Source organism: Fukomys damarensis, unplaced genomic scaffold, assembly GCF_012274545.1.
Source record: "Fukomys damarensis isolate Sample0158 unplaced genomic scaffold, DMR_v1.0_HiC HiC_scaffold_16, whole genome shotgun sequence".
NCBI lineage: Eukaryota > Metazoa > Chordata > Mammalia > Rodentia > Bathyergidae > Fukomys > Fukomys damarensis.
This window is the reverse complement of record NW_022900928.1, coordinates 131,908,918-131,916,547: the sequence shown is the minus strand read 5'-3', so window position 1 is coordinate 131,916,547 and position 7,630 is coordinate 131,908,918. Positions and strand designations below refer to the sequence as shown.

General features: G+C 42.7%; 1 pseudogene; it reads left to right on the top strand.

The window, feature by feature from the left end:
• The first annotated feature begins 4,702 nt into the window (after positions 1-4,702).
• On the top strand, positions 4,703-7,150 carry LOC104863641 (annotated as a pseudogene).
• Positions 7,151-7,630: the final 480 nt, after the last annotated feature.

The following is a 7,630-nucleotide window of genomic DNA, read 5'->3' as shown; positions in this document are numbered from 1 at the left end:
AAGACCTAATGATGAGACAGCAGAAGACTCTAAGATGCCAACAAAAAGGAAGCTGCACTGAAAAGAAAACACACAGAGCCCTTGAAACCATGGGCTCATTGCAACAGGTGATTTACATTCTGCTTCCCATAATATGTGGTGACCAGCTGGGCAGCAAAGCTAGGAGATGCTCCCTCCAAACTGCCTCATTGCATGGAGACCTAGCATTAAATGACAAGGCTTCCAGGTCTTTCAAAAAGAGTATATGTGAACACTAAGAACAGAAGCCACCATTGAGGGTCAGCACTTCATCAAATGTGTCCTCACTGAGGGCATCATTCTCAGTGGCTGACCCCATCGCTATAGCCAAGAAGCCCTTTCCTACTGGCAAAGAGCTGGTCCTCCCTGATGCTGTGGACACTTATTGTGAACTTTTAGGAGAGACTGAAGCTGAAAAGGTGACATACACTCCTCTCTTGGCCAGCACCATAACCGGGTGGGTTGATAAAACAGCAGCGGGTATTGAGGCACGACTGTGAGAGAGGATTAGTGAGTCACCCTGATACACACTTGCTGATGAATGTACCATCATTCAATCCCCAATACTGGAAAACAGTAAGTTGTACTAGCTTAGCATTGCTATGTAACAATGCACCACAATGGCAGCAGTGTCCAACAAGTTCTCTTTAGCAGGTCAGGAGGCTGAGGCAGGAAGATCACTTCAGCCTTGGAGTTGAAGATTAGCCTCGGCAATACAATCAAGCCTTTTATAAACAACAAATTAAAACCAACCTGCACTTCTTTCCTTGTTCCTGTGTCTGTGGTTGAGAGGGCTGGATGGGGCTGGCTGGGTTCTCTGCCCAGGCCTTCATGAAGATGTGGTCCTAGGTTATTTGGGCTGCTACCTATCCAAGGTCTGGGGGACAAATCACTTCTGGGATCTTTTAAGAGGTTGGCTACATAGGTTTCTCGTGACACCTGTGTTGGACATCAGTTCCTGTGTTGTTGCTGTCTGCCTTCTGCTTTCAGAGGCTGTCTTCTCATGTTGCTTCTCTCTGTCTTCAATTCTGGCAACAAATCTTATGCTCTGAATCTTTTTTTCAAGAACAGCCTGGCCCCTCCGAATTCTAAAACAGCTTTAGTGATGTATACAGTCCACATAGTGCATGAGTCACCCCCTTAACTGTACCATTTATTGGTCTTTACTTTTGCCACACAATTGTGTAACCATAACCACACACTAATTTTGGAATGTTTTTATCACACCCTCCCAAGAAAACTCATACCCTGTTATTAGCCACTCTCCATTTCTCCCTAGTCTTCAACCCCAGACAGCCACTAATCTACTTTCTGTCTCCTTGGATTTGCCATTGGCAGACATTTCATATAAATACAATTACACAAGACATGGTTCATATGACTTTCTTCTTCCACTTATCATAGGGTTTTCAAGGTTCATCCATAACAAAGCACGAATTAATATAGCAATTCATTTTTTATTGCCAAGTAATATTCTATTCTAAGGACATACCACATTTCATCTATCCATTCATTAACTGAAAGACATTCTTGGCTATTTTGAATGATGCTGCATAAATGTTTTTGTGTGGATGTACTTTTGCATTTCTATCAGCTTTATTAGGAATGACATTTCTGGGTCACACAGAAGTCTACCTTTAACCCTGTAAGAAACTTCTAAAAGTGTCTTCACAGCCACTGCAACACTTTATATTCTCTCCAACAAAGCATGGCTACAATTTCTCCACATTTTCACATATAGTTCTTATTATCTGTCTTTTTTATTATAGCCACTTAGTGGGTATGCAGCAGTATCTCTTTTTGGAAAGAATGTCCTTAATGACTAATAATATTGAACCTTTTCTCATGTGCATGTTGGACATTTGTAAATCTTTTTTTTTTTTTGAGAATTTTCTTTTCAGATCTTTTGCCCACTTAAAAATTGTTGGGTTGTAAAAGTTCTTTGTAGATTCTGAGTACTTGACCTTTATCAGGTATTTCATTTGTAAATATTTTCTCTCATTCTGTGACTTGTCTTTTTGTACTTTGTAACACAAAAGCTTTTCATTTTGATGGAAACTCCAATTTGTCCATTTTCATTTTTGTTGCTTTGCTTCTTGACTAACTTAAGATCAGGAAGATCTACTCTTCTGAAGGGTCTATAATTTTAGCTATTTTGTGTAAGTCCATGACTCATGCTGACTTCATCAGTGTGTAAGGTGAGAAATAGAGGTACAACTTCACCCTATTGCATGTAGATACTAAATCTGGTTGCCTCAGTACTTGTCAGGAGGATATCTCCCCATTGAATAGCATGACACCCTTCTCAAAATCAATGGGCTGTGCAAGGCCTCAATTCTACATCATTGATTTTTGTGTCTACCCATACCAGTAACACACTACTGTATTATCCCTTTGTGATAAGTTTTGAAAAGGAAAAGTGTATGTTTTCCAACTTTTCTCTTATTTTTAAAGATCACATGGGCTGACCGCGATCCTTACATTTCCAGGTAAATGACAGCTTTTCTATTTCTGCAAAAAAGTAAAGTAAGGTTTTGATAAGAGTTGAATTACACCTGTAGATTGTTTTGGGGACTATTGCCATGTAACTAATATTAAATGAGTCCACAGATACAAGATATTTTTCCATTTATTTAAGTCTCCTTCAAGGTCTTACAATCATATTTTATAGTTTTTGTATTCAAGTCTTCTGTTTCCTTTGTTAAATTTATTCCCAAATATTTTGTTATTTTCATGCTACTGTAAATGGAACTATTTTCCATAATTTCATGAAGGGATCGCTCATTGCTAGGGTAGGGTAATACAACTGATCATTTAATAATGACCATATGTCCTGAAACCTTTTAGAATTCATTTATTAACTCCAATTTTTTAGTGAATCATTTAGGATATTCTGTATACATGATCACACTACCTATAATTAGAGATAGTTTTACTTCTTTTCCAATCTGGGTAACTTTTGCTTCTTTTTCTTGCATGATTGCTGTGGTGAGTACTTCCATACACTGTTGAATGGACAGGTCAGGGTGAACACCCTTTTCTTGTTCCTTATCTTGGGGAACATTTTCTTCCCTTCCTTCCTTCCTTTCTTCCCCCGCCCCTTTCCTTTTTATACTGGGTATTGAACTAAGGACCACACACTTGCCGGGGCAGGTGCTGTGCCACTAAGCTACATCCCCAGTTTGAGAACGCATTTTCAACCATTCACCACTAAGTAGGATGTTAGTGTGTTTTAATAGATGTTTCCATATTGTTATTTTTAGAACACCTTATCTTGGCAGTAGCCATTGAAATATTTACAGGTGAGATGAGATGATGTCTTGAATTTACATTAAAACAATCCATCAAGAAGGAAATGGAGGGTGCAGACGTTAGGGAATTAACTATATGTTGGTAATTATTGCATCTGGGTGTTTTAGTCACTTTCTTGTCAATGAACTACAACACCTGACATCCACAATTAAAAGAGGAGAGGTTTACCTTGTCTGTGGCCCTTTGTCACCAAGGAAGGGCAGTACAGGAGAGGGGCATTGCAGAGGAGAAGCTGCTTGTGCAGGGCATCCAGGTAGCAGAGAGAGGAGGGAGGCATTGGGGAGGGAGAGGAGCGCTTCCAGGCCATGCCCAGTGCCCGCCTCTTCTGACCACACCCACCTCCTAATCCCAATCACCTTCCAGAATCCTCACCATGAGTACACGAGGCTCTTGGAGGTCATCTAGGTGGAAACCATAACACTGGATGATGAGAGCAAAAGAGTTCATTGCATTTTACTCTAATGTCATGCACACTTAAAAATTTCCAGACTCAAACCTTTGAAAAGGCCACCGGACACATATTATCTCTTCAGTCTTCAGTGTAATAATTGGTCTAGGGCTTTAGACTTAGACAAAGCCGGTAATGGATAGGGTTCCACGCTGGTGATGAAACTCATATCCGGTTCTAGATTCCTGTGCAAGACAAAGGCCTTTGGCTAAAGTAAGCAGCCACAGTGTCTCGGAGTGTGGCAAACAACTGGGGTCCTAGATGAGTAAATTTCAGTGTGAAAAGAAATGACTTTGTCCAGCATCCCGGGAGGCAGGCTCTGGGTGGAGAAAGGATTCCAGACTAGTAGTTGATTTGATAATAGTCACCCAAAAAGTCAAATGAAAAAGAGTGCAAGAGATCTGTCCGCATACTAGAGAACTGAAGGATCAGCTGAGGGCCTGGATCCCACAGCAATGTCCCACACAAGTCCAGCCAGAGGCCTAGAGCTCACGGCCATGTCTCCTACAAATTGGTATCAAGGATCTCCCCTGGGAAGCCCCAAAGGCCAGTGGTGGAAGCTGGAAAGCCTGCCCTGGCAGGGTGAAGGATTTGTGCCACCAGGCTGAGGGATCTGCACTGGAAAGCCACACTCAAGGTGAAGCCAGAGCTCAAGAACAGCAGCCATCCCTGAAGACAGCGAGAGCTGAGCTCCTCCTCTGATGAGAACAGCCGCGTTCATATCAGGAAAACCAACTGCGGCAAGGCCCTCCAGGAAAACCAACAGCATAAGATCCTCCCCTCCAGTTCTCCTTTTTTGCAGTTGGCAACAATCCTCAGGTGGGTGCTCCTCACCTGGGCCCACGCTGACTCTGTTCAGCTGGCTGTTCCAGGTTGACCACTAGTCGATCCACCACATTAGTGAAGTTTGAGATGTGTGACAGCATGGGGAGGAAACTCGATAAAGAGGACCATGGGGAGAGAGTACCACGGCGAGCTTGCAGCATTTCGTCGTAAGAGCTGAGCCGAGGCACAGCAAGAGTCTTGCTAAGTGACCCAGGCTGGCCTCAAACTTCTTATCTTCCTGCTTCAGCTTCCTGAGTAGCTGGATTCCAGAAATTGACCTGTTGAGAAACGAGATACAAACACTAGGAAGAACCTGCTCTTGTGCACTAAGGGTAGGACAATATCACGAGTTAAAAACTCTTACTCCTTTGATGCTCCCTCGGACTTCATCAATTTTACATCTTTGGATTATGAGGAAGATACAGAAAATGTGGACTCATGGTTCGAAGAGAAAGCCAATTTAGAGAATAAGTTTCTTGGGAAAAATGGGACAGGAGAGCTTTTCAGAACAAAACTTCCCTGAGAAAAGCAAATCTTCAGCAAGCTAGTCTTACACCTATGCGACCAGTTGAGAACACTTACTACAAAGAGGCAGAAAAAGTAAATCTTATGGAACATTCTAATTCATCAGATGCTTATTGCACCCTGGAAGTTGAGGGAACCAAGTCAAGAAATACTCCAGCTCAGCCTCAGAGGTTATCTCTTAGACTCTCTGCCCAGAAGAATTTGGAGAAGAAAGAAAAACACCATGTTCAGATGAAAGCAAAGAGATGTGCTACTCCTGTAATCAGTGAAATTCCACCTTCCAAAAAGATGAAAATAAAGGAGCCAGAGGAAGAGGAAGAGGGCAGTGCTCAAGATACTTCCAAAAAGAATAAAATTTCCCCCAAAAAAGTGAAGGGTAGATGTACTATGCCTCATGTACCAACTATAAAGCAAAGGTTCTCAAAAGTACTGAGGAGCAAGAGTTGGAGAAGAGCATGAAAATGCATCAGGAGGTGGTAGAAATGCGGAAAAAGAATGAAGAGTTCAAGAAACTTGCTCTTGCAGGAGCAGGGCAACCTGTGAAGAAATCAGTGAGCCAGGTAACCAAAGTAGTTGACTTCCACTTCTACACAGATGAGTGAATCAAACAACATCCTAAGGGCCGGGAAGAGTATAAGGAAGTGAACTTTACAGCTGAACTGTGAAAGCATCCCCCATCTCCTGCTCAAGTGGCTAAGGGATGTACTATCATTAAGCCTTTCAACTTATCCCAAGGAAAGAAGAGAACATTTGATGAGGCTGCTGCTCTGTATGTGTCCCTGGCATAGCAGGTTAAGGTGTTCCATAAACGAACCCCTAACAGATATCATTTGGGGAGCAAGAAGGAAGATATTAGCCTGTTATACTCCAAATCTTCTGTGACCAAGATCTCCACAGAGCCACAGACCCCTGTACTGCAAACCAAATACCGAGCAAGGCCTGTAACCTGCAAAAGTACAGCGGAACAGGAGGCTGAAGAGCTTGAGAAACTTCAGCAATACAAATTCAAAGCACGAGAAGTTGATTCCAGAATTCTTGAAGGTGGGCCCTTCTTGCCCAAGAGACCACCTGTGAAACCACCCACTCAGCCTATTGGATTTCATTTGGAAATTGAGAAAAGAATCCAGGAGCAAGAGTCAAAGAAGAAGTCAGAGGATGAACACTTTGAATTTCATTCCAGACCTTGCCCTACTAAGATCTTGGAAGATGTTGTGGGTGTTCCGGAGAAGAACCACCATCCCCAAGTCTCCAGCCTTTGCACTGAGGAATAGAATCCGCTTGCCCACCAAAGAAGATGAGGAAGAGGATGAACCAACAGTGATAAGAGCTCAGCCTATGCCACCTTATGGGGTGCCTTTTAAGCCCCATATCCCAGAGGCAAGAACTGTAGAAATATGCCCTTTCTCCTTTGATTCTCGGGACAAAGAACACCAACTACAGAAGGAGAAGAAAATAAAAGAATTGCAGGAAGGAGAGGTACCCAAGTTTAAGGCAGTTCCCTTGCTTCATTTTGATAGCGTTAACCTGTCGGAGAAGAAGCTAAAGAATGTGACCCAGACTGAGCCGTTTGACCTGGAGACTGACAAACGAGATGCTAGGAAGGCTGAGACATGGAAGCACCAGCTGGAGGAAGAACTGAAACAGCAGAAAGAAGCAACTTGTTTCAAGGCTCGTCCAAACACTGTCATCTTCCAGGAGCCCTTTGTTCCCAAGAAAGAGAAAAAAATCAGTTGCTGAGGACCTTTCTGGTTCTCTAGTTCAGGAACCTTTCCAGTTGGCCACTGAGAAGAGAGCCAAGGAGCAACAGGAGCTGGAAAAGAGAACGGCTGAGGTGGAAGCCCAGAAAGCCCAGCAGCTGGAGGAGGCCAGACAGCAGGAGGAGGAACAGAAGAAGGAGGAGCTGGCCAGGCTACGGAAGAACTGGTGCACAAGGCAAATCCAATACACAAATACCAGGCTGTGGAGATAAAATCAAGTGACCAGCCTTTGACTGTGCCTATCTCTCCTAAGTTCTCCACTTGATTCCACTGCTGAACTAAGCTGTGAGCTGCAGATACTGCCTGGCAGCTGGAGCTGCTCATTACATCACACCAGGCATGGAGAGACTCACTGACCCATGCCTAACAGCATACCAACAACTGTGGGGCCAGTTCTGTGGAGCAGTGTTTTCAGATATTTTAAGGCTAAAATGAGACTCAACTAACTCATGTTTGCCTTCTTGAGACTTCTTCTAGTGGTTTCTTTTAGATATCAGTTGACCCTCAATTAGAATTTCAAGTCTCTGTGTCAGCACAGTGCAATTTCTTTCTCCCTTTTTCCCTTCCCTTCATATATATATATCTATATATCTATATAGATATATAGATATATAGATATATTTTTTTTAAATCAGAAAATAAAGATAGTTAAATCTTGAGGTAGGATGTAAGTCATGGTTTAAATGAGGGGCAGTGTATCAGATTCTTTCCTCTTCTCTGTACAGAATGAGTTTCTAGTTCAGAG